General features: G+C 38.9%; 1 protein-coding gene across 1 annotated transcript in view; it reads right to left on the reverse strand.

Annotated features, from left to right (window-relative positions):
- The window catches only part of Clmp (CXADR like membrane protein), a 97,356-nt gene that overhangs the window by 31,040 nt on the left and 39,887 nt on the right, over positions 1-26,429 (reverse strand). The window lies entirely within an intron of this gene.

Raw genomic sequence — 26,429 nt, forward strand, 5'->3', positions numbered from 1 at the left:
GCTGGGGTTCAAACCCAGAGCCTTACACATTCTAGGCAATAACTCTACAATGAGCTATATCCTTGTCCCCTAGTACCTTGGTCTTAGATGACTAGCCTCAGAACTGTGAGAAATAAATTTCTGTTATTTATAAATCACCCAGCACTGGTGCTTGGTTATAGTGACCTGAACTAAGAGACTCCAAATTCATCTTCTCTCCTCTTTCCTATTAATCTCTCTTATTACCTGACTAAATAAGGCAGCTTATATAAGTAAGGCATTGTTGACTATTAAATGTACAGCATTAAAGACTGATAAAATAATATGACAAAACACTGGATCAATTAAAAATTTGTTCCTGCAGGTCAAATGCTTCAATTGATTCTTCAACTGAACAGTTTTTCCTATCCTATGGATCAAAATCCCAGAGAAGGAAAGGGACGGGGGCAGGGTGTAAGTATTGTAAATAGTACCTGTCGACCAGCTATTGGTTATTTGGAAGTAATTAGTGACTGTTCCACCCAAAATTTGCTGCCTATTTTGTAATGAATAGTTCAGCCTGGTTCTATCATTCACTTTGATTCAGGGGCTGCCTATAATAACATCCAGCCTCTCCTTGGTTTGCAACTTTCTTAGGTTAGCCAGAATGATCCCAACTTTAGTTTCATATCACCTCTTATCATGCATACCCCAAACATTGAGTTCTTTTGGTAAAAATGCAAAGCAAAGTGCAGGACCATAAGAGCAATTCAGTGTGTTGGCCTAATTTGGCTGAATTTATGTGGTGCAATTGAAATGGAAATAATACTTTGAATTTCCTTTTACTGCATATGTCAGAACAATTTTCTATGAACTAATAGGATATTTTCACTTGGGGTTTTATCCTGTAGGTTTGAATACACTGCAGGTATTCAATAAAATTTATTAAATTGATTTGAATCTAACCCACACAACTGTTTTACCAAAAAGCAAATTAAGACACAGGGGTAAAAGAGTTCATTCAAGGTCCTAAGAACTCATTAAGAGCAGAAATAATCCATAGAATAACACATTCTCCTTCAATCCCATAAAGAAGCTACAGAGCAACTGAGAAATTTGCCAGTTTGCATTATACTAAGGTAAGCTTGTAAGAAGGAGATCCTACTTCTACCTCTACCAAACACAACAATGCTCAAATGAAACCACTGATGTAAACCCTGGGCAAGGCTAGAGAACCTAGCGCCAATTTAGTGTATACAGTAGGTACTTACTATACACTGAATAAGTAAATGAAAAAAAAAAAAAATCAGCTATGAAACTTGCTGAGTTGGGCCACTAGAGGGAATCAAAGACTCAGATTTGGTTCATGTCCCCAAAGAACTGGAACATAGTGGTGGGTGGTATGCTTTGACAGAGTGCCAGATTCTATTTATACCATTTCCAGAATTAAATACAGCAGTGCTGAGAGGGGCTCTTCTGTGAATACAAATGATTTTACCAAGGCAGGGCACCTCAATCAGAGCTTATGAATCTATAGTCTTCCCTGAACCTCAGCTCCCTAGACACTTAAGAGGCCACCAGTAGCTCTGCAGATTTCTTTTTCTTTCTTTCTTTTCTTTTTTAAAAATATTTTTAGTTGTCAATGGATTTTTTACTTTGTTTATTCATGTGGTGCTGAGGATTGAACCCAGGGTCTCACTTATGCTAGGCAAGTACTCTACCACTGAGCCACAACCCCAGTCCCTCTGCAGATTTCTATGACCCTTATGTAGTCTTTTTTGAAGTTCACATGTATCCTTGTTCAATAGCCTAAGTAGACAGGGCCTGGCATCTGTGTTTAACTCCTAGGCTTCGCAGCATTCATGGGAATGCTTGGCATGTGTCTGCCATCTAGTGGGTAAGAGGGAAGGGACAGGCTGACTACCAGTAATGAGCCTAGGATTCCTTGGGCACTGAAAGAGTCACCTTTGTTTAAAAATACCTTAGAGATAATCAATTTAACTTACCAGGAAATTCCTGCCCAGATGATTAAAATGTCAAGTTGCAAAGCTAGTTAGTGGCAGACCTGCAAGTAAGGGAAGGGTCTCCATTGGCATCTAGGTTTTTTCTTGTAGCATTGAGAATTGCCTCTTGGTGTACATGCAAAATGCCTTTGAGGAAGCTGCAGGCTTTCCCTAAGTGGGGCTTTTGCATGCAACTAGGCACTTAACAAAGGACTTGGGAGAATTACCCTCTCTGAGCCTTACTGTTATAATCTGCAAAATGGGAATTCAGAAAGCCACTGAGGTAAAAGCACCTAGCACAGGAATGGCACACAGGAGGCTCCCCACAAAATATGAGCTCCCTCTCCTGCTCATATTTGCTAAAAAAGGGGACTTTTTCTCAGATGATCATTGCTTATATTCTGTTAAGATTAGTTTAAGGTTTTAGTTTCCAAAAGTTTAGAGTATAACATTTTATTAACGATTCTCTTGAGCCTTCAAGACCTCCTTCAAAGAGATGAAGCAGGGGTACTTTTTAACAGAAACTAAGATGCTGCCTTTAAAGAATCTATTTCTCTCATAGTTCCCTAACAGATAATTCTTCCACTTCTCAAATACTTACTGGATGCTGAGAAGGAACAACTTACCTGAACTCTCCATGTTTATTCTTCCCAAGGAAGGGATCCTACAGCACTGCCCTCATCAGCACAGGAACCAAACCCCTCCCAAGGCTCCACTTAGGAGAAGCTACAGTGCTTAGTGCAATTTGGGAATGGATGGGTTCATTTTTTAGATTTGAGCTGTTGTTTACTAGGCTGTGTAGACCAAGTAACAAAATTATTGATCATGGTGGATTATCCGATGACAGATGTAGGAGCTGTGCCATACACCTGTGTCATATACAGAAGAGCATTGTCTAACAGCAATTAAAGTGTGGAAGCTCCTCCTTGGACTCAGTGGTAATCCTTTTCTAGTGGACTTGGTACAGTTCACTTTCCTGAATAGAAAAAAAGTTTCCTGTGTTTTGCTTTTACACAGATACTTGAGAAAGCCCCAGGAGAATCAAAATCATCACATGTCAATCAGAAAAATAAAAGGGACTTTGGAAGTTTTCTAATTGACCTCTCTCATTTTATAGATCAAGAGACTGAGAGCCAGGTTCTTCACCTATCAGGTATGGATGAAGATGGGAATACAAAGATGATAACAGTCTCTCTTTCTCCCTCAAATTCTTGGAAAGCTATGATTAATAATACCTTTCATTTAATTCATTTATGTTAAATTAAGGTGTTAATTTAAAACTGAGGCCACACAACTGAGGCCACATGGCCAATGGGAGGCATTGTGGAGATAGGCACCACCTCCAAAGTTAGAGAGAGAGAGAGAGAAAATTTTTATTTATTTATTTATTTTTTAGTTTTTGGCGGACACAACATCTTTGTTTGTATGTGGTGCTGAGAATCGAACCCGGGGTACACGCATGCCAGGCGAGCACGCTACTGCTTGAGCCACATCCCCAGCCCTCCAAAGTTTGATTCTACTATCTTTCCCATGCCAAAAGTCTTTGTCTTTACCTTTAAATTGTAGGTTGGAAACAGATAATTTTTATTAAATGCTGATACACAGACCTAGGTAGCAGAGCTAACCTTATTGGAAACACTTGAAATATATAATTATTTTGCTAGCTGTGATTCTGAGCCAAAGAAGAAATTTATGGAGACAAATGTTAAAAGTTACAGCTAACCACAAGTATAGGGTGGGAACAACCTGGGAGATGTGGAGACTAAGAATTTTATTGACCATTTGTTGATGTGGCTGCTAAAAGTGCTGATCCAGTCTAGGGCTACATTTGTGGAGGTCTGATGTTCTAATCATGGGAAGTAACAGCCCCATTGTAATTCATAAAAGATATGCCAGCATATCCATAGCATCTGTGTTCAGTTCCAGATGCTAAAAACTGTGAGAAGCATTGACAAAGTTGGCTTTCAGAGGATTGTTGCCAGGAAGTGATGGGGTCTGAAAAACATGTCATAGTAGGAATTGTTGACTTAATTTTAGGTCAATGGAGGATGGAAGACTAAAGGCCAATGTGGTAGCTGCCTTCTAACATTTAAAAGGTTATAAAACAAGTAAAAAGCTTATTGAGTTTTGTTCCTTAGGGTAGAATTGGACCCAGATGGCATAACAGATTCAACCACAAAATGAAAAACAGGGAAATCTCTAATACCACTTTTCAGTTCTGAAATTATGTGATTCTCTTACAAAAGACTTACGTTATTTTGGCTAATGTGATTTTATTGTTCTGGTTGGTTTTGTTTGTTTGTTTGTTTTTCAGTGCTGGGGGTCAAACCTAAGGTCTTGCACATGCACAGACCAGCCATCTATCCCTGAGCTGCTATCTCCAGTCTGGAATTAATATATTGATAGACTTGGTAACAGTCCCGTCTGAGAGGAGAATGAGCTATATTATCTAGAGAGTCATTCATGTAGGGGTATGTCAGGGAAGAGGATCTTTATATATGTATGTTGAATGAATATTCAAAATGTTTTCTCACTATGAAATATTTATTGAGTTCCCAGTATATTCAAAGGTACTGTTCTAGTTGAATGTGGTGCAATGTAGGAAATATAAGTGCATATTATTATCTTTCAACATGATTCATCAACATCTTTGAGCTTTTACACAATGAATACAAAGGGTCATTCATTGTTCACATGGCTTTCAAGGACTGTTGATGGGCTCCTTGAAAGCACTAAAAGGAACTAGCCCAAGCAACTATAGCATTTCTTTCCTATCTGTGCATATTTTAATCCACAAGGGGGCAGAATTTACTTAGGAAGGATTAGCCAATGTCTCACCGTGCAATTCCTAACAAGGATTATAATTGACAAAGAATTATAGACTATCTTGTATTTAAGTTCAATAAGCATTTTGCTACAATTTTCTATTATATATGAAGTTTCCAACTATATGCAGTTAACTTTCAAGGACCCATGGAAATCTTAGGAAATATTATCAGGTATTTGGGAGGAACCTTATCCAGGAAATAGAAACATATACTATTTTAATGACTTTTAATGACTTGAGGTCACTGTTTTACCTTTTTAAAACTGAAGCAGATATTTGCTTTGTCTAAGACCAAAAACCTTACAAAGTTATTTGAACAAAAGTTAATTGCAGAATTTATTATGGAAAAAAAAAAACAACACCAATTACTCAGATGCTGTGAAGTATTATCTCTAGGCAGATGATAAGAACAGGTGAAAATGGAAGGGACAAAATTCTGTCCCAGAGAGTTGAGAAGCTAAGGAATCAGTAAAAGAACTGTCAAAGTCCTTCAAATATTGAAGTTTGGTCTTTGATGTAGGTTAGCATTTTATCTTGAATTATAAAATTCTGAACTGTCCTCACTGTATATAATCTAGAAACTCAAACTAGTAGGCTCTCACTGTCTTGTCTTCAGGTCAACTTTCTATTAAAACTAGTCTACTGAAACATATCAAGTTGTTCATATTCTCTTATTCTCACTGAGAATCTGAAATCACAGCAAAACTGTTCCAAGATCTTGACAGGTCTGTTAGTATCCAATTTTGGGGGAGGAGTACCAGAGATTGAACTCAGAGGCACTCGACCACTGAGCCACATCCCTAGCCCTATTTTGTATTTTATTTAGAGACTGAGTTGCTTAGTACCTCGCCATTGCTGAGTCTGGCTTTGAACTCCCAATTCTCCTGTCTCAGCCTCTAGAGCCACTGGGATTACAGGTGTGTGCCACTGTGTCTGATTGTATCCAATTTTTTATTACTTTGTGTCATAATATATTCAGGGATACTGATTTCTCCAACATTTCCTTTAAACTAACACCTTATTTCCAGTGCTTCTGACATTGACAATTGATATCCACAGCAGAGTATCCAGCAGTGCACATTGGTTCAACAAATATAAGTGGCACTCCTATTATACCATATAATAGGTGCTGCTGGGAATTAAAAAATGAATGACATTGTCTTTTGTCTATGAAGAGACCATGGTCTAATAAAGAGACAAAATAGGCACCCACCAAACCCAGTTCAAGGCAATGTGTGATCAATATTGTGTGAAGGTCAGAGAATGCTCTAGGAATTCAAGGAGGAAGATCACTAGGATGATCAGAATGGCTCCGTAGAAGAGGAAATATTTATTCTAGGTCTTGAAGAACAGGTTAGAATTTTAGCAGCTATAAGTTATAGCTGATGACATTTCACAGACTATGAATGACATCTTGTCTGCTTAGCAAGCCAGTCGCCAAGCTGACCTCATTGCAGGCTGATTGGAACATCACTGTGCTCCCTTCCTCCTGAGAAGTTCTCATAAGGTCAATAAGATCATATAGTCGGCATGTAAGCTTTGCCACTGTCTTATAGGCTGAGGGTTCACTCTATGGGATTAAGGCTTTATCCTGATTTTTCCAGTAATAATTGTCAGGGTAAGGATGCTATCCCTGTCTACAAAGGCCAGGTCTTTAAAAAATAGAGCAGCCCTTGGAATTATTCCCTGAAATAGTATGCTCATATGCTCTATGCATATATTCATGCTTACATATGGAGGAACGCACACATAACACTCTGCACAGAGACCTCTGCATGCATGCTAGTACCAGTGTACAGATCAGAAAGAATGTGTGTCTTTGATTCTGAGGCTTCAGAGAACTAGATTTCACCCTAACCTATTTCATTGACATATCTATTTATAGCCTCGGTTTCATTCCAAATGCTAAGGCACTTTCTAAATCTAAATCTTTTATTACTTTCGGCAGAGATTTTTACAGAAGAGAAAAATTAAAAATAGACTTACTACTGAGGGGGCAATAGTCAATTGTTAGAGATCCATGATAATGACAAATTGAGATTGTTGATAACTAAAATCCATTGATATATGAAAGCCACAAATTCAGTCTTTTTTTTGGGGGGGTACTGGGAATTGAACTCAGGGGCACTCGGCTACTGAGCCCCATCCCTAGCCCTATTTTGTATTTTATTTAGAGACAGGGTCTCACTGAGCCGCTAAGCACTTTGCTATTCCTGAGGCTGGCGCCAAGAGCCAGGCTCAAATTCAGTCTTTATCTTTATCCTCTCCTTTCTACCTACCACAGCTAATAACAAAGGGAAGATGACTGGTTTGAACTTTGTCTCTTCTGCCTTTTCAGTCACTCTTTTTAGGGAAGGACAGAAAAGGCATGAAACAAATAAAAAGAATCAAGGGCACTATCGTTTTCTACTCACAGCAAAATCACCTCCAGCTGGATCAAAATGACAGTACACATTTGATACATTCCTTTCTGGATGTATAACAGGACAAATAGCACTACCACTACTGCTGATTTTGATGCTGTTGTTTTAAGATTCTAATTGGGAAAGTCAATTTTGTTTCCATTTAATAATTTCAAAGAGATGGATACATGTAACTTGAATAACCCTATGAGGCAGGATTTTGCCTTTTTACATACAGCAAACTCTAAGACTCAGAGAGGCTAAGTAATTTGCTAATATCTAAGAGCTAATACTTAATAGAACCAAAATTTCAACCCTTAACAGTGTGACTTGAGACCTGTGCTCTACAAATTATGAAACTACAATGTTGTTCATGTCATTCTGGTCATACATTTTCCTGGAATATGTTAAGGGGAAATTTTACAAAAGTTCTGCCATCCTGATTGGGGGTGGGGGGCAAAATTATCTTCAAAGGTTATAGCAGGTAAAATGTGAAGGACAGTAATTCCCCATACAGCATTTGTGTTCAACATTAAAGAATGTGGTAGTATTTCTCCAAGAGACTAAAGCCTATGATCATTTAGGAGAAATGTTCAGAATATATTCTTACTAATGCATTCATGAAAAGCTGACCAAATGTATCATACCATTCATTTAACAAAGTCTTTTAAAATGCCTTGAAAATCACTAGTGTATTAAATTCCTAAAGACTACAGTAAGCTTTAATATACTTCTTACATCAGATGTGTGAGCAGAACTATAATCAGACTTAACTCATACCTCACAAGGAAGATCTCAGAGCTCCTATCTCCTAGAGACATATAATGTTGATTAAAATCTAGACCTTGATCTGTATGCTACTTAATGACAGCATGCAGAGAAATGGGCTAAACCAGACTTCAGCTTCTCAAATGAAGATGGCAAGAATAGACTCAGCACTGCAATTTGGCTCCCTATTTTGAATATATATATATCCCTGCAGAAAATGCCAAATCTCAGCAAGAGAGGATTTGTAATGTCAAATAATTTCCTCTAACTTTACTTTCTTCCTGTCACTCATCCACACCCAATGACTCAAATGGTTGCTTCACTCTCTTTCATTCATCCATTCACTCATGTATTTATTCAGATGATATAACTATGAGTCTTGGGTTTGTCTTTCCAGGGGATTGTCTCCCAGATGATCTTTGCATTTCCATGAGAGCAGCAAACCAGTTCTGGCTGATCTACCTTTTCACAGATCTAGTGTACTTCATGCTTATGGTAGAGGGACAAGACATAACCCAAGAACATTATTATTTAATGAGTGGTTCCTCAATCTAGTAAATTATAGCATCCCTTAAAAAAGTTTTAAAAATTAAAAAAAAATGTAATAAAACAAATTGTAAACATTCAAGCAGAACAAAATGCTATATAGTGAAAAATAAGTCTTTCCTGACCCTCAGTTGCCCTCTTGCAGGTAACTCTTGCTACAATTTCATATACTTTCTACATCTCACACTGGATTCATGATTTGGCTGGATATGGAATATTAGGTTGGATATAATTTTCATTCAAATTCCAGAAGACCTTGAAATTCTAGCTTCCAGGATTCCTATTGAGAAGTCTGATGCCATTTTTAATTCTAATCTTTTTTGTTTGTTTGTTTTAATTCCAATCTTTAATAATTGACTTCCTTTAGTTACCCCCGAAGTTTTTAGGATGTTATCTTCATCTCTGGAGTTACAGATTTTTACTATGCTGGGTTTTGGTATTGGTTTTGTTTTTGTTTTTTATCCATTAATTGTGAAACCATTTAATTGGAAAACTCATTTCATTTAAGTGTCAGGAAATGTTACTGTACTGTTTAAAAATAATTTCTACCATTTTTTCTTCTTCTTTATGCACCTGTCTCTCAGATGTTGAACCTCTGGATTGATCCTCTAATTTTCTTATCTTTTCTCTTATATTCTTGGATTGAATACTTGAATTGTTCCAAGTATTTTCTCAAGGGATCTCTTAGGAGGCAGTTGTTAAAATCAGTGATTCAGATACCACATACATTCCTTTCTAGTTGAATAACTTTTGGCAAGTTTGTTGTTATGTTTTAGTTTACTGTATAAAATGGGGCATTAACTGTATTAAACTCATGGGCATTAAGTAAGGATTAAGGTATATTATGAGAATCAAGTTAATTTTTTTATTGATTTAAAAAAATAAATGACAGCAGAATGCATTACAATTCTTATTATATGTACACAGCACAATTTTTCATATCTCTGGTTGTACATAAAGTATTTGACACCAATTCATGTCTTCATACATGTACTTTGGATGATGATGTCTATCACATTCCTCCATCCTGAGAATCAAGTTAGTTTTAAAGCATGCCTGATACTTAATGTGTTCAATTAATATTGTTGTTGTTATCTGTTTCTCTTACATGACATCCTATTCTTCAAGGATATGTCCTCCCTTGAAGACATATGTCTCTTAGGTATTAATCATAGGTTCCTTGACTATCTTTGCTTATATTTGTTTTTTCTCTTTACTCAAATATCTCAAGAGATACTATAAAGCTGTTTGGTAATGCCAGGAATGAACAGGGCTTGTTGCACAGTGGGCTTCTCTGTAGACCTTTGCACTGTGGGATTACCAAATGTCAATGTCTGTAGGTAGGTTTTTCTTTGAAGCTTTTCCTTCCCAGAGAATCATCTGTCTCTCAGTGGAAGGGAGTATAGACTGTCAACATTCTCTGAGCTGGTGGGTGGGGGAGTCAGGGAGTCATATCCAGGAGGCAAATAGACCAGCCTCAAAGAAGAGGCGGCAGATACTGACTTTGTTTACAGATTGGTCATTCTCCTGCTCTTTGTTGTGTTTGATACCTCTGAATGTGGTTTCCCAAACTCCCCTTCTCCCAGAATGACAGATGAATCAGGGCCTCTCTTGTGGAAGGTACAGGGGGAACTTAGGTATCTAATTTCTTTAAAAAAAAATTTTTTTTAAAATTAGATACCTAAGTTTTTTAAAAGAAATTAGATACCTAAGTTTTCACCCCATCCCGCAGCTCTAAGCACCATACTTCAGTTTAACCTTTTGCTTTATCAATGTAATTTTCAGTCCTTGAGCCCTTTAATGAAATGGCTTGTTGTCATTAGCGCTGATATTTTAGCCACTGTATTGTGGAAAATCAGTTACCTCTTTTCCACCTGCTCTCATCTGCCAAACATTTGTCGACATTTCTTTTCTACTTTTATTTCCTCCCCCATTATCTTGTTCTTGTGGATTTACATCATCTTATTCCTTTACTTTCATCTTAATAGGAGTTGGGGAGAAAATAGAATAACACCTATGTTCAATCCACCACATCACCAGTATCATCAGTAAGTGATTTTGGGGAGCAGGTATTGCTTTACATATAGTAGACATGGCCTCTTCTCCATTTTTTAGAAAAACTAAGAACTTGATCATATCTATGGCTTTTTATTGTCCTGCTTCCCCTGTTCAATACAGTCATCTTTGCAGGTTTTTGTCCCTTGATGACCATACTGTTTGTGACAGTGATGTTTAGCCTGTGCCAGAGAGGACAATCCTTAGGGAAACAAAACAACTTGTCCTTGTGCTCAGGAAGCTCTTATTGGATACCAGGTGGTTACAGCCTGCTGGAAAGCATTTCTCTTACAACACCCTCTGCTCAGCATGAGAAGAGGCTTCTGTTTCCCATTAGGCTCTCCTTTCTGCCTAGGGCCTCACATGAGAGGAAGGTACAAGAGAAACATAAAAGTAAGTCTCAACAGAAATGAGAAAATCTCCACTTTGCTAATTTTGACCTATGAAACCCAAAGAGAAAACATGTGGGAATTTAAAAAAATATCTTATTTGTTCTTTCTTTTTCTTCTTTTCCCTTCCTCTGCCTCCCCTTTCCTCCCTTCCTTAACCTCCTTCCATCCTTTCTTTCTGTTCACCAGTCATGTTGTATTTAAGCTATTTTTGGTTCAGATTTGGAAAAATGAATCCAAGTTTTCAGAATACATTAAAGAAGTACAGAAATCCTCAGAATGAGGTCATGGTTCTCAATGTAAACGAAGCCCTGTTCTGTCCAGGAAAACTCTCTTCCACTTTAATCTCTTTTGCTGCGTTTGCAGCTCAGAAACCCTTCTAGAGGCTGAGTCCTCCTTAGGAAAAATATTTGTTTAAATCTTTCATTTTCTCTGTGGTCCTTAAAAGCCACTATGGTTTTTAGTCATGGAATCAGCTGTTCTGAGCATATCATATTGGCCTCCAGCTGTGGCCTTTCTGGGGCCATGAACTCTGCAGAACTGTAACAGACATCTATTAATTCTTATGCATGAGAAATTGGTGGTGAGCACTGTGAGGAGGTGCAGGGGAAATGACCTTGACCTTCACCTTGACCATGACCACTAGTTCCTGTGTCAACCTGTGAACAAGCAACTGGACCATATATTATGTTCCAACATTGTACAGGGATTCTGTGGAAAGTATAAGAGTAGAATTAACATGCGATTCCTGCTTTGTGTTCTCCTGGTACATCCAATATAGTTATAAGACATATGAAAGAATTAGTGGATACACTAAGACAGCATAAAACATACTACTTCTAAGGCTCTGGCTAAAGATGGCAGTCGATATGATGGTGCATATTAGTGAAAGAAATAAGACTCCCAGTCTGAAAGACCGTGGCATTTCAGAAGCTAGGATGGGTGACAGGTGAAGGGAAACTTTGCAAAGGGAGAGAGGCAGGAATGAGGGCTAGATGTGTGCGGTTGGGAACGAGCTGTCAGTCAGGACTGGATTACAGGGGATAACCAAAAAAAAAGCAAGGAGGAGGAAGTGATTCATTTGGGGGGGGACTTAGGAGATGGAATTATCTAAATAAATATTATGGGAATTGGCCCTTTCAAGAGCAGCTCTATTTAAAAAAATTTTTTTTTGCTTGTTTAGCAATAAAGTACCTGCTTTTATCTATAACTTTCCAAGTGACTAGTTTACTGTTTTTTTTTTTTGGCAGGGGCAGGTGCAGAGTACTGGGAATTGAACTCAGGGGTGCTTTACCACTGAGCTATATTTACAGTCATTTTTATTTTTTATTTTGACACAGGATTTTGCAAAGTTGCTTACGGCCTTGGTAAATTGCTGGGGGTGACCACAAACTTGTAATCCTCCTGCCTCAGCCTCCAGAGTTTCTGGGATTATAGTCATGCACCTCTGTACCTGGCTTGTTTATCATTCTTTGAGATTAATCCTGAGGCAACCAGAGATCTATTTCTGTCCTGTCACCATGGCAGTTCCTCTTAAATCTCCAGGTGGGCTCTGATGTCACAAGTGGGTGAATTAATAATAAAGGGATATGGATATATTTCATTCAGTATGTAGGCTTGTCTGGCAGCAGATACTTGAAGGGCCAAATCTTTTCTCTCCTGGGTTGTATCTCTGGAATAATCTAACAGCCATCTGCTCATATCACTTTCTAGAATATCTGGCCATATCATTTCATGCTCAGTATTTGTTTATTTATTGACTTATTGAGCACTTGCTATATGTCAGGTACCATTTACCTAATACCATTTAGGTATTAGGAATATATTTAGGTATTAGGAATATAGCAGTGAACAAAATGGACATTCTCCTTATTTTTCTCCTCATAAAGGTTTGCTCATATTTGTGGAGGTCTTGGAGAGTGTGATAGGGTCACCTAGGTTACATAGTAATTATGTAATCAATATTTTCTTGAAGTGTCATTTTATTGAACTAGTAAGTAATCAAAAACCATGCTCTTGCTGGGCAAAGTGGCATACACCTGTAATCCTAGAGGTTCAGGAGGCTGAGACAGGAGGATCATGAGTACAAAGCCAGGCTCAGCAATTTAGCGAGGCCCTAAGCAACTTAATGAGACCCTATCTCAAAATAAAACATAAAAAGGGCTGGGATGTGGCTCAGTGGTTAAGTGCTCCTGGGTTTCAATCCCTGGTACAAAAAAGAAAAAAGAAAAAAAAAAAAAACCCCAAAAACAAAAAACAAAACCCTTGCCTTGTATTTAAAAATAAATGGAGAGTACAATACAAAATTCACATGTATTTTTAAACAAAAGCAAGAGTTTAAAGAAATGCCATGCTTATGTCCCAGATCCTCATAGGTACCTATCACAAGCTTCTGCTTTTAGGAGCACTTTGATGGAGGAGTCTGCAAGGCTGTGCTCATCTCCAGAGGCCTTGCCACTGCCTACTGGATTAAGAGGAGATTCCTTTTCTGATATGCAGGTCCTTCGGGACCTGCCCATTTCCCAGCACTTACTCTCCTTGCTTCTTACTCTCTGTTCAGCTGCAGGGACCACATCCCAAGCATACCAGTCATTAACCATACATTGAGCAGTTTCTGGAAAATGGGCTGGAGGGAATATAACAAAGACACACTTCTATCCACAACCCACAATGTGTTGCTTAGGGGAATTCTTTCAAGGAACCAGCTTGAATATGTGGTTTGGCCAAAATAACATGAATTCCTCTTTTATCCATTTTCCCATAATACTCTGTAGACACTTCTATAATTATTTTTGTATGTTTTGTTGGGCCTATATATTTTCTCATCTTTACTCCCAATGGACATTAAACTCCAAAAGCAGGAACATTTTTCATACTCACCTTTGTATTTATACATCACTTGTCACCAAATTGTCTCTCAATGACAGTAAGCTGAACTGATTAATTTTTCAGAGGGACAAGCAAATTCTCTGGAGAACTCATCTGAAAACACTCATTATTTCATTCGTCTATCCATACATTAATTAAATATTTACCAGCATCTATTCTTGAGGCAGGTTTATGAAGATAACAAGGAAAACAGAACTAGCCTCTTTTTTCATGAAGCTTCTAAGCTTAATTGTATGAAGAAGACTCATAGGAATAAAAGAAAAATAATTATAAGCATTTAACTATATTAAACGTAATTAAATAATCAGATATATAAATGTGATCAAAGCTATAAAGGAAATTACAGAAAACTATGAACATGCAATTCCATTTTTAAGTATACTTTGATTTCTTAATTTTCTGCATAGTTATACTGGTTAGATTATGGTAGAGTTCTTCCTTTTAAAACTTTTTTTTAACTTATTCAAGCCTTTTTTTTTTCTTTCAAGGTGCTAGGAATTGAACCTAGGACCTGGCACTTAGTAGACAAGTGCTCTACCACTGAGCTATATGTCCCAACCTTTTCAAATTTCTTTTGAACTGCATCTTTAGACTGTTCTACCCCTGGAAATAATCACTTCTTTTCCACATTGGTAAATACACCTTATCCTGTAGGAGGAGGGAGAACTAACAGGAACAGGCAGTCTCTTCCAAATTTAGACTCCAGAGCTAAACCTTCTGGGAATAGAGAATTAAGAACAATTCTACATGAAATCTTTCAGAAAACAGAGAAGGAGGGAGACCTTCCCAATACATTTCATCTGTATTATTCTGATCACCCAAGCCAGATAAAGATATCAAACACACACAAAAGAAAATCAGATCAATCTCCCTCATAGTCATAGAGGTAACCATCCCTTAACAAAACCAAATCAAGCAATAGATACAAATAATGCACTAGATCAAAAGGGTTTTATCCTCAGAATACAAGGTTGATTTAGTATCAAAAAATCAATCATTGTAATTCCTTATGTTTATAGGATAAAGGAGAAGAATCAATATCTTTTCAGCAGATGAAGAAAAAGAATTTAACAAGTTCAACATCCATTTACAATCTTAAAAAAAAAAAAAAAAAAAAAAAAAAACTCCCAGTGATTCAGGAAGAAAGAGAACTTTTAAAAAACAAAAGTCTACAAGCTAAAAAGTGAAAAATAATTTAAAAATTTAATCACTGTCAATATGATGTCAAACAACTAATTTGACCTCTTTTTCAAACTAAATATGAAAACGTATAAATATAGGAATAATCTTGTGGAATTTCTGTGCTAATAGCTAAATTATTGAGCACTTGCCAAGAACTCTACAAATATTATTTAATCTTTACAAAACCACATAAAATAGGTTTGATTTTTATGCTCATTTTACAGATGATAAAATTGTGACTGAGGCTGAGACAGGAGAATCTGAGTTCAAAGCCAGCCTAAGCAATGATGAGGCACTAAGCAACTCAGTGAGACCCTGTCTCTAAATAAAATACAAAATAGAGGGCTGGAGATATAGCTCAGTTAGTAGAGTGCTTGTCTCACATGAACAAGACACTGGGTTCAATCCCTCGCACCACCAAAAAACAAACAAAAAAACACAAACAAGGCTGAGATGTGGCTCAGTGGTTGAGTGCCCCCCAGTTGAATCCCTGGTATACCCCCTCCCCCAGCAAAAAAAAAAATTGAGACTTAAAGATGTCAAGTAAATTGCCTAATTAATTATAGCTAGGAAAAGGCACAGACCATATTTGAATGGAAGGTCTGTTTTGGACCTTGTATCCCTAAACATTGTTCATTACTACTTCTCTTCAACTACTTTACCTTATAAATTGGGTGGTTGTCATATTGATGCAAATTAATGGCAAAGTTGGGACTTTGGACCCTCTGAGCACTGTTTATTTGTTTCTTTGTTTTCAGACACTGTGTTACTTTCTCATCTCATCCACCTACCCCTTCCTTTTCACCAAGATACAGTTTTCTTCCTTGGAAGCTCCAGGCCAGAAATTCTCGAGAAATAAATATAACTTACAGAGCCAAGTATTGAATTTCACCTCCTGCTCTGTTTAGCTTTCAAAACCGCTAAGCCACAGAGAAGACTCTGCCCACACTCAGAAAAGAGCATATTATAGCAGGATTAAGGAAACCCTGTCTTCATAGAACTGTAGATGGTGAGAAAGAGTATAAGCATTAAAGGGAAAAGGAGGCAAGGAAAATTAGAATTGGGATCCAGGAACACTGTATGGTGTTCATCTCAGAAATTTGAAACTCTTGGGTCTATACAGGGGAATCTGAGAACTCCAAGTGCTCCTGGGCAACCTCAAACTGGCCCTTTAGTGGACAGAGATCAGTTTCCATCATCATCACTTACAGCCACCAGTGTCTTTTGGGGTTCCCAGAGAAATGCTTGGAAGTGGCTCCATGGCATCAAGGCTCAGGAGTTTTGTAAGTCTCCTAAATTTGGCAAAATCAAAAAGGAAGAAAAATTCTTTATCATCTGAGTGGTATGAAAAGAAAAAGAAAAGAAAAATGGTATTGGCTGATGGTGTTTAAAAGCAAGTCAGGAGGCAGAAGAAAAACTTTTATCATCCTGTCCTTTTACATAAGCTCATGTCCCCTAAGTGATGTCCTGGCACAGATGGGAAGAACCCCACTTCCCCTGGAAGCTCCATTGTGAGCTGCGTTGTTCCTGTGTCCTGCACAAGGCAGGGCATGTGGACTGAACACTTGAAATGGGTGGGAAGAAAGTAGTTTAGGAATCAGAAGATAGTTCATTATCTAACATCCTAGTAAAAGGTGCTTCTAGACATCATCATGGTACAGGGATATGCAACATTCACATAGCATAAACAGTGTGATGAGATCTTTAATTTTATTCTCCAAATGGATTTTCAAAATGATATAAATCATTCCAAAACAGAATTTAGGTGATCAATTTCCTTTTCCCAAAACTGCTTGACTGGTTAGTTTTACATCTTTGTTCTTCCTCAAAAATAAAGGATACAGAAACTTTTCCCCTTAGTTCCATTAAGAAATATTTCTTAGTAGCCAGAGAGGCTGGGGAAAAAATATGGTAAAGAATATTTTGAGTCTTGCAGGACATTTTTAACCTCTCAATTTAATTTTAGTATTTATTTAAGATTAGGAGCAAAACAAACAAATGGGCAATGATTAAAAAAAAAAAAAGATGCCCAAACTAACATTTTCAAACTCTAAAATACTAGGTTTTAAAAACAATGTGGAGAATAGTTACTTGAGCAGGCTTATTGGAGTACTGACTCTGCCATTTACTATGTTGGCCTTTTTAAATACGATCCTTAATTTACTTTTGTCATGTGTCAATTGAACATTGAGTCACTTCACATCACTATTGTAAGTATTAAATATAACATTTGTTTATAGCACATACTCGTATGAAATAGATTCTTTTTAACTTATAATGGGGTAATGCCTGCTAAACCCATTGTATGAGTGGAGAATATAAATCATAAATGTACACTTAGCCTACTGAATATGATAGTTTAGCAACACAGTACCCTACAGAGCATCAGTGGTTTCCCCTTTTAATCATGAGCTGAGGTTCCTTGCTCCAGCGCAGCATCACCAGAGAATATGGTACCCCATATTGCCTGCCTGGGAAAGATGAAAATTCAAAATTCAAAGTAGGGTTTCTACTGAATATATATTGATTTCACATCATCATAAAATGGGAAAATCCTAAATCCTAAGTAGAATCATTCACTGTAAGTCAGGGACTATTTGTATATCTTATCTTTTAATAAGGAATGAAAAGAAAAAAAAAAGAAAGTGGAAACAAAGTGAAACAACAGTGGAAAGAAAGCAATCATTTTAGGGAAGTGAAGGGACATATATATAAGAAACTTCTAAGGAAGGAGCAGAACTGAACCCAAGTTCTGAGAGAGAAACTCTGTTAACATAGGTAGTACTGTTTTTGAGCATACAGCAGAAAGATGATTTCTATCTCCCTTCAGGTTGATTCTGGCCCAAACAGGACACACTGCCTGTGAGTGGACAGCAGTCCTCTTAAGAGACTCAGCAAAGGAGTGATTGCTTTAGGGAATTGTCAAACAGGGAAAGCTGTTTGGAAGATCCACATGCAGATGGCTATTTCCTGAATAATACTTTCCCTAATGTTTCCTATTTCTCTAAGCCCTGAGGTCACAATTGCCGGCTGAGGAATCCTAGAGTTGTTGGGATGACCTGGAAATATGTTCAGGGAAAGCTGAGAAGTTTCCCGTAACTTCAATATACAATTGAAAGACTAGAATGAGACTGAAAAAGACAGGGACAGATCAGGACAAATTTGCACAGTGACAAAGACTCACTCCTTGATCTAACTCTGGTCAGGCTCCTCTGAGTCCTCTTGTTTAGGTCCAGTCTTGGGCTCTGTCTTGGCCTTTCTAACTCCAATTTTAATAAAAAATCCTACTGAGCCAGTTTAGTGACCCCCCAGCCTCCCCAACACACATACTCTTCGTCTGACCATCCTCAATATCTTGTCATGCTATTACACTTTCATCAAAAATCCTCTTAGGTCAGTTTAGCAAAGAATCTTCCTTCTCAGTAATTTTCCATTCACCAGCCCCCCTGACCCCTGCCCCAGTCCCATGGCTATAAATCTCCACTTTTCGTTTTTGTACTTGAAATTGAGCTCAATCTCTCTCCCATGTTACAGAACTCCAATGTAGTAACTACAGGTGGAGTTCAGGACATGGAATCCCAAAATATAACATCTTGGCACATGACTATTTTAAGCTGAAAGAATTTGAGAAACATCAGGTACAAGAAGTCCTGAATTTCCCCAGAAGCAGGTCATAAGATTTCTTGTGAGGGGTGCCTACATCAAGAGGAAAGAAGCATTCTCATCTCTGAAGACTGAGGGATGCTGAGAGACAGCTTAATAAACAGGCTACTGCTGGGCATGGTGGCACACATCTGTAATCTTAGTGACTTGGGAGGCTGAGCAGGAGGATCCAAAGTTTGAGGTCAACTTCAAAAACTTGGTAAGACCCTCAGCAACTTAGCAGGAATCCTGTCTCAAAATAAAATAAACAAATAAATAAAAAGGACGGGGGCTATAGTATAGTAGTGCAGCACTTGTCTAGCACACATGAGGTCTAGGTTCAATCCCTAGTACTGCAAAAATAAGTAAACCAATAGGCTACTAAACTTTCCTCAACTTATTATCCTTTCCCTACAACTTCTCACTCATCAAACCCAGTCAAGAAACTCAGGTTTAATCATTTCTTTTGAGTCTTCATTTCTTTATGGAGTCTCCTATGTCACATAAAATTTAGTATGAAACATGTTCATATAGTCTTCTCTTGTTAAATCTGTCTTTTGTTACACAGTCCTAGCTGAGAACCTGGAAGGGTAAAAAGTAAAGGTTTTTTTTTTTTTTTTCCCCCTCCCCTACAGTTTCCTTGAACAAAACCTTCCTTACCACCTTTAACAAGTATTGTAAATAACTTTTTCTTTAGCAATAGCATACTGAGGGGATTAGATCATTCTTGGTGCATAGGCCAAGGGGAACCAATGGGGTTTTTAAGCAAGGGTATTTCATGTTCAAATCTGTATGCTAGTATGTGAGCTCTGAGCTCTGTTCGGGTGACAGATTTCTACAAGAGGCTTCATGGAGACCAGCTGCAATAAATCCAAGCGCAGTAATGAACAAATTAACTGTTTTTGATCCTGTAAAATTTTCCTTATTCAACTAGAGAACAACAAAACATGGTTAAACATCTTTGCAATGTTGTGCAAATGTATTCAAAAGTAAATTCTGTAAAAATGGCAACCCTGATTTATAGAGCCTATATAGACTACATATCTGTATGGTCAAGGTTAAGAACCATCAGTTAGTGTTGAAAGAGGGAGCAGTGAAAAATAAAATCCTGAATGGGATGTCTATCAGATATTTCAGGGGTGCAGGGTATGTGTTGGGTTTTTTGAAGTAAGTTGATTGCCTACAGGTTTTATTTCCAGTGTAACATATCATGCCTGGAACCTAAATTATTGCTTTTAAGAAATACCTTCTGAAATGCAGGCCCAAAGTATAACTTTAGTAAGTGACTATAAATGGAATCTGACTTATGGGCTGGCTAACAGCGTTTTGTTCTAGATAGACAGGCTGCCAACATAGGCTGTCAGGGTTTGTCTTCCTTCCCAACTGGGTAAGGAAACCTCATCTGTCCAGTTCCTTGAGCCCCACGAAAGTTTCCATTCAACCCCTCTCTTCTAGAAAACCGAATCAACTTTTCATGATGGAATGCTGAATTTTCCTTGTTCACAAAGTGGTATGGAATTCAGGGGTACCTCCATTCAGAAGGAGGAAGGGGGGAGATCCCAGAGTGAAAGAGGAGAAAAGGCTGGTGGAGCCGGCAGCGTCCCAGAGGGGAGATGGCCATCTCTTAAGGATAAATAATTTCACCAGAGGCCCTGCTCCGCCATCTGCTCGCTGTTTGCTTTGGACATAGCTGGCCAAGAGGTCTCAGGGTTACACTCTCCCCAGAGATCGACAGCGGCTCGGAGCACCCCCAGCTCCCCAGAGCACGCTGCCTGCGGCTTGTCCCCAGTCTGCCCAGCGATTTCCGGAATTTTACAGAAACGGGAAGGCAATCTTCAGCAATCGAAGGGCTGGGCCGGCTCCTCTCAAACAAAGCAGTCAGCTGGGCGCCCCGGAGCTGCCGGCTTCTGCGCGGGGCGGAAGGCGCCGGCGCGGTGATTGAAACCACATGTGCTGGAGGTTTCTGAGAGCAGCGACCCTGACACCAGGACGGGCTGCTGCTGCTGCTTTTTATATTTCCTTTATCCCCTGGGATTCCAAAGTCAGACCCTCTAGGAGCTCCAGACCACCCATATCCGGGCAGAAAGAACAGCAGTTTTTGTTTCGTTTTAATTTAACGAAAATTCCCCCCAGAAAAAACAACAGTAAATCATTAGAAATTCCCAAGGCCTGGGACCTCAGCTTCCAAGTGTGTCTGGGCGGCTTCAGGAAACCGGTTTTTTTTTTTTTTTTTTTTTTTTTTTAATTTTTCAGTGGGAGATACCCCTCTTCCCGGAGGGGAGATAGTAAGAAAGGGTGGGTTTTACTTAACTGTGAAACAAATTTCTCAAGTTACCCCAGCACCTGCCAAAAAGAACAACAACAAAAAAGTAAAAAAGAAAAAAAAATTCAATCGTCAAACTAGTATAGATACATCTTCACTCTTTTTCCCTAATGTAAGACTTTAAAAAATTGTAGGACTAGTACGCAAATACGTTCTCATTATTTTTTTAAAAAGGGGAATTCACCTTCTTTAACCTATTCCCTTCGAGGGGATTGAACTCAGGGGCACTCAACCTCTAAGCTACATCCCCTGCCCTATTTTGTATTTTATTTAGAGACAGGGTCTCACTGAGTTGCTGAGCTTTTGCTGAGGCTGGCTTTGAACTCGAAATCCTCCTGCCTCAGCCTCCAGAGCCACTGGGATTACAGGCATGAGCCACCATGCGCGGCTGTTTCCTTTGCTTTCTCCAAGTAATTACTGTTATAGAGTTTATGAATATCCTTGAGGTCTTTGCCTTTATAGTTACAGGTACATATATGGGCAGACAGAAAAATATAAAACTTTAAGATGGTATTTTATTGTGTATATTATTTGCAATGTACTGCACTTTAGTAGGTTTTCAATTTTTTTTCCTATATTAGAATAAAGACATCTATTTTCAATTCTACATTGGGCCATATCCCCAGCCCTTTTTATTTTTTATTTTGAGACAGGTCTTACTAAATTGCTTAGGGCCTCACTAAGTTGCTGAGACTGACTCTGAACCTCTGATCCTCCTGCCTTGGCCTCCAGAGCTGCTGGGATTACAGGCATATGCCACCATGCCCGACTGGATGTATAGTTTAAAAAGATAAAATCAAGGGATTAACTATGAGATATAAATCTAGCCACACTGTCTTCCACCACTACTATCCCACATTTTGTATTGCTTTTGAAGGATATGAAAAACAAATCCAAGGACATTTTCCCTAAGCTTTTGTCATTTGAAATCCCAGGCCTCACTGTGCCCACCTATAACCCCAGTAGCTCCACTCTGGAGACTGAGACAGGAGAATCAGGAGTTCAAAGCCAGCCTCAGCAATGGCAAGGTGCTAAGCAACTCAGTGAGACCCTGTCTCTAAATAAAATACAAAATAGGGCTGGGGATGTGGCTCAGTGGCCAAGTGTCCCTGAGTTCAGTCCCCAGTACCAAAATAAAATAAAATAAAATAAAAAATAAAAATCCACAGGCCTCAGCCAGAGTGAAGGAACACAAAAGGAACTTGCACCTGATTGGCACCTCACACTGCCCCCACCCTAATGGGTCACCTGACCCCAAAACAGTAAGCACCAGGAAATTCCCTATTCACATTCCTGTCCCACCCTAATGAATCAGTAGGACCCCAATACAATGAACCCCATGAATTGCCTTCCTGTGCCACCCTAAACAAAGTCTATATAACCCAGACCTTTGCCTCAGCCAACTGCCATTTTCTGCCCCCAAAATGAGCCATGCCAAGATTCCACCAATTGACTCTACTGCTAAATTCTGAATAAAGAAAAGCTTGCTGATCCGAGGCTTGCTTCCCCGCCTTCGTCATTTGTCCTAATAGCCTGGAGCTAAGAATGATTTTGTGTTTTGTCATTAGTTGGTATAGAGAACCCTTCCTGTAGATCTTCCTCCAGTTAGAGTGTGGGATAGAGTGGTGGCCTGGTGTTTCTATTAGTCCTTCATTTTTACAACTACCCTCTTCTCCCAGCCTTTGCTAAAAAGGTTGCTTCTCTTTCATCCCCATACCAGGTTCCTCAACCTCAGCATTACAGGTGTTTTGGTTCAGATCATTCTTCACTGTTGGGGACTGTTCTGTGCATTAGAGGACATCTAGCAGCAGCCCTGGCCTCCATCCATCGGATGCTAGTTGTACCTACTCCATAACTCCTCCTTCTTCCTCAGGTTGTGACATCAAAAATGTCTGCAGCATTGCCAAATGTTTCCTGGAGAACAAAATTGCACCCATTTGAGAAACCATTACTCTAAATTTATGTCTCCTTCTAAGCCTAGCTCTAGTCATCTGTGAATTGTTGAGGCATTTACCATATAATTTATCACTTAAGCTTATACACTTAATTACTTAATTAATATTAATAATATTTATGAGGTAGCTTATATAGTCTTGTATGCATCATTTGCAGTGTGCATATCTCTTTCCCCAAAGCTTAGTGAATGCATTTTGGAAATAGGGACCATGAGTGTAGGCCTTCAATAGTACTTATTCACTCAAATTTTCTCCTCTGTGGTCCCAGCAAATGAGCTACTGTCTTTGTTGGATCCAGAAAGACAGAATTAAGTTGATTTATGCAAAGTTTTTCAGCTTTGTTCCTAGGTATTGGATAGGATAGAGGAGGCCATGGGAGATCCATCTGTCCAGGTGCTTACCTTAGGGATACTGCTGTGGTCTTAGAAGTTGTTGAAATGTGAGCCTAAGACCAGAGAGTACCTCTGTAGGGCAGTTTCCACAGTGCCTGGCAGAGGAGGTGGAGAACCTATACTAAGTAAATTTAACCGCAGAGTTCCATGGTAATTGCCTGAGAGAAGGGGGAATTGGGGGGTTATGAAATCTCTAGTATGAAATCATGTAGAAAAAGTTGTGAATCAGGTTCTTGGCTAAATAGGATTTCTTAGAATAGGCAATCAACTACTATAGATGAACCCATGGTTTCTTTTCTCCAGACCAGTGCCATGTCTTCTGTCTGGTGTCTCTATATAGGTCCAGGGAGAGACACATCAATAATCCAGTGGCATTTTCCCCATTGAGCTACATTCCCTGTCCTTTTTATTTTGAGACTATAACTAAATTGCTGAGGGCTTGAACTTGAGATCCTTCTGAGTCACTGGGATTATAAGCATGTACTACCTACCACACCAGGCTTCCAGTAGAGGTTCCTGACAACCTCAGGGTTCCTGGTGATATTGTTTTTAACTCCCACTCCCAATTTTTTAGCAAGCTAAGGGCAGGTTCCATGTCTCCTTTTCACTATGTGGTGGAAGTGACACTGGCCATACAATCAGAACAAAAGTCCTGACTTTTCCCTCTATAAGCTGAGTAACTATTGCCAATCATTCTCCCTAATCCTCACTGCCCACCTTGTTAAACAGGAAAAGCATCCCTTTACACCCCATCCCTCTGATGGTATGGCATTAGTCCCCATTCTACAGCCTGATTGTGTAGAGGATCCCTGGACATCCCTGTCCCAGCTCCTCAAACTTACAGGTTCAAGAACTACATTAGTCACCAGGCCACACATGGCACTTGAGCACTTGAAATGTGGGCACCTGGAACTGATAATCTCTTATTTTTTTAAATTTGTGGTGCTGGGGATTGAACCCAGTGCCTCGCCCACTGCTAGACCAGTGCTCTACCTGAGCTACAAGCCACCTGGAATTGAGATGCACTATAAGCAGCAAATGCACTCTGAATTTGGAGATTTAGTATAATTAAGAGTATAAGATATCTTGTTATTAATTGTAAGTTGAAATAATATTTTGTATGTTTATGATTAAATGGAAATATAATATTAAATTAATTTCAGTATTTAAAAAAAATATGACTACTATAAAAAATAAAATTAAGCCAGGCACAGTGGTGCAAGCCTGTAACACCAGTCTAGGAGGCTAAGATGGGAAGATTTTAAGTTCAAAGCCAGCCTCAGCAATTTAGCAAAGCCTTGACTCTAAAATATATGTGTGTGTGTGTGTGTATATATATATATATATATATATATATAGAGAGAGAGAGAGAGAGAGCGCTCGCGCGCGCTGGGGATGTGTCTTAGTGGTTAAGTGTCCTGGGTGGGCCGTACTCTTCATCAGGATGACATCACACTTCCAGTCTCAGAGGGCCAATGAAACATGCTAGGAAATCAGCCCCTACTACATTACCCAATCTGTCGCTTTGCATGTCCTTCCTCCTGCTCTTCAGCTCCTACCTGTGCCCTCCCTGAAGGTGAAGATTCATGACAGCAACAAACATTGTCTGGGCCAAGTACAGATAGCTCCTAGATGCTCATTAGGGTGGTTAGGGTCTGAGAGCAGGACAGGGCTATGGGCACAACTGCTCATAAGAATTTGGGGGCAAAACTCCATTATTTCCTCTGAGTTGAAAAGTGAGGCTTAAAATTCTGTCAGATAGCAGCCATTCATAAAAGTTTAAAGTTTTTTTTTCCCTGATAAATTCCAGATATCCCTTGGAGAAGTGATAGGTTTGACTACGATCTTTCATTTGTTGAAGGGAAGTGTAAACTAGCGGTTAAAAGCAAGAGCAGTGGAGTTAGACTGCCTAGAATAGAAATCAAGCCCCCCGACTTAATAGCTATGTGACCTGGAGCACGTTACTTAGTTTTTCTGTGCCTCACTTTCCTCACCTGTAAAATTAAGATAGGAAGAGCATAAACTTTTGTATTGCATTGCATTACAGTGTGGTAAGAACACATAACATGACATCTATCTTCTTAATACATGTTCAAGTATATAGTATGTTGCCATTGACCACAGGTACAATATTTGGCATAACTGAAACTTTACGCAGCTTCCCAATTCCCCAGCCTCTTAATACTTGGCAACCACAGTTCTGTTCTCTGCTTCAGAATTTGACTATTTTAGACACCTCATGTAAGTGGAATCATAGTATTTGTCTTTCTGTGACTGGTTTGTTTCACTTAGCATCATGTCCATAGGTTCATCTATTTTGTCACATATGGTAGAATTTCCTTCCTTTTTAAAGCTGAATCATATTCCATTAAAAAAAAAAATAGAAGAAGCACATGTCCTAAGAGTGTGGCTGTGAGGGTTAACTGAGACTCTCCATCCACAGTGCTCAGTGCTCGGCACATGTATGCACTCAGGAAACATTGGTTTTTACTTTTTCCTTTTTCCTTATATATGAAGTGCCTGCAGTTTTCAAAAAACAGAGATGAATCAGACACAACCCTGCTCTCAGGTCACATTCTTGGAAGGGAGTTTGATGTGTAGACTCACCCACAAGTAGAAGAAGCTCTCTACTTTAGCTCTATGACATGTTCTCATCCTTAAAATTCTACCTTAACTTGCATGACACCCATTTCCCCAGGATGTCCGCCTCCCTGCTCCCTCTCTTGGTTCTTCTTGATACATATGTGCCATAGACATTGCTTCCAGTTTCATCTCTCCGCCACACTTTCTTTGGTGTTCTTGTCACCCCTGGGACCTCCATATACAGATGCCGATAACTTCTAAACCCAGCCCCACTCCCAGACCTCTTCCCCCAGGGCCAGAGTATCCAGTTATAGTAGCTGTCTTGTATATCCCACAGGCAGCTGAAAGTCAGTGCTGTGCTGACTGATTGGTTACCTTTAGGTAAACTGATTCCTAACCTGATTGAATGATGCCACCCTTCCTTAGTTGGCTGAACCAGATCAGGGAATCATGCTTGAGATCTCTCTCTTCCTTTGTTTTTCACTCAGCCAGCCCTGTTCCTATAGATTCTGCCT

The sequence above is a fragment of the Marmota flaviventris genome, chromosome 9 (genome assembly GCF_047511675.1).
Source record: "Marmota flaviventris isolate mMarFla1 chromosome 9, mMarFla1.hap1, whole genome shotgun sequence".
Classification (NCBI taxonomy): domain Eukaryota; kingdom Metazoa; phylum Chordata; class Mammalia; order Rodentia; family Sciuridae; genus Marmota; species Marmota flaviventris.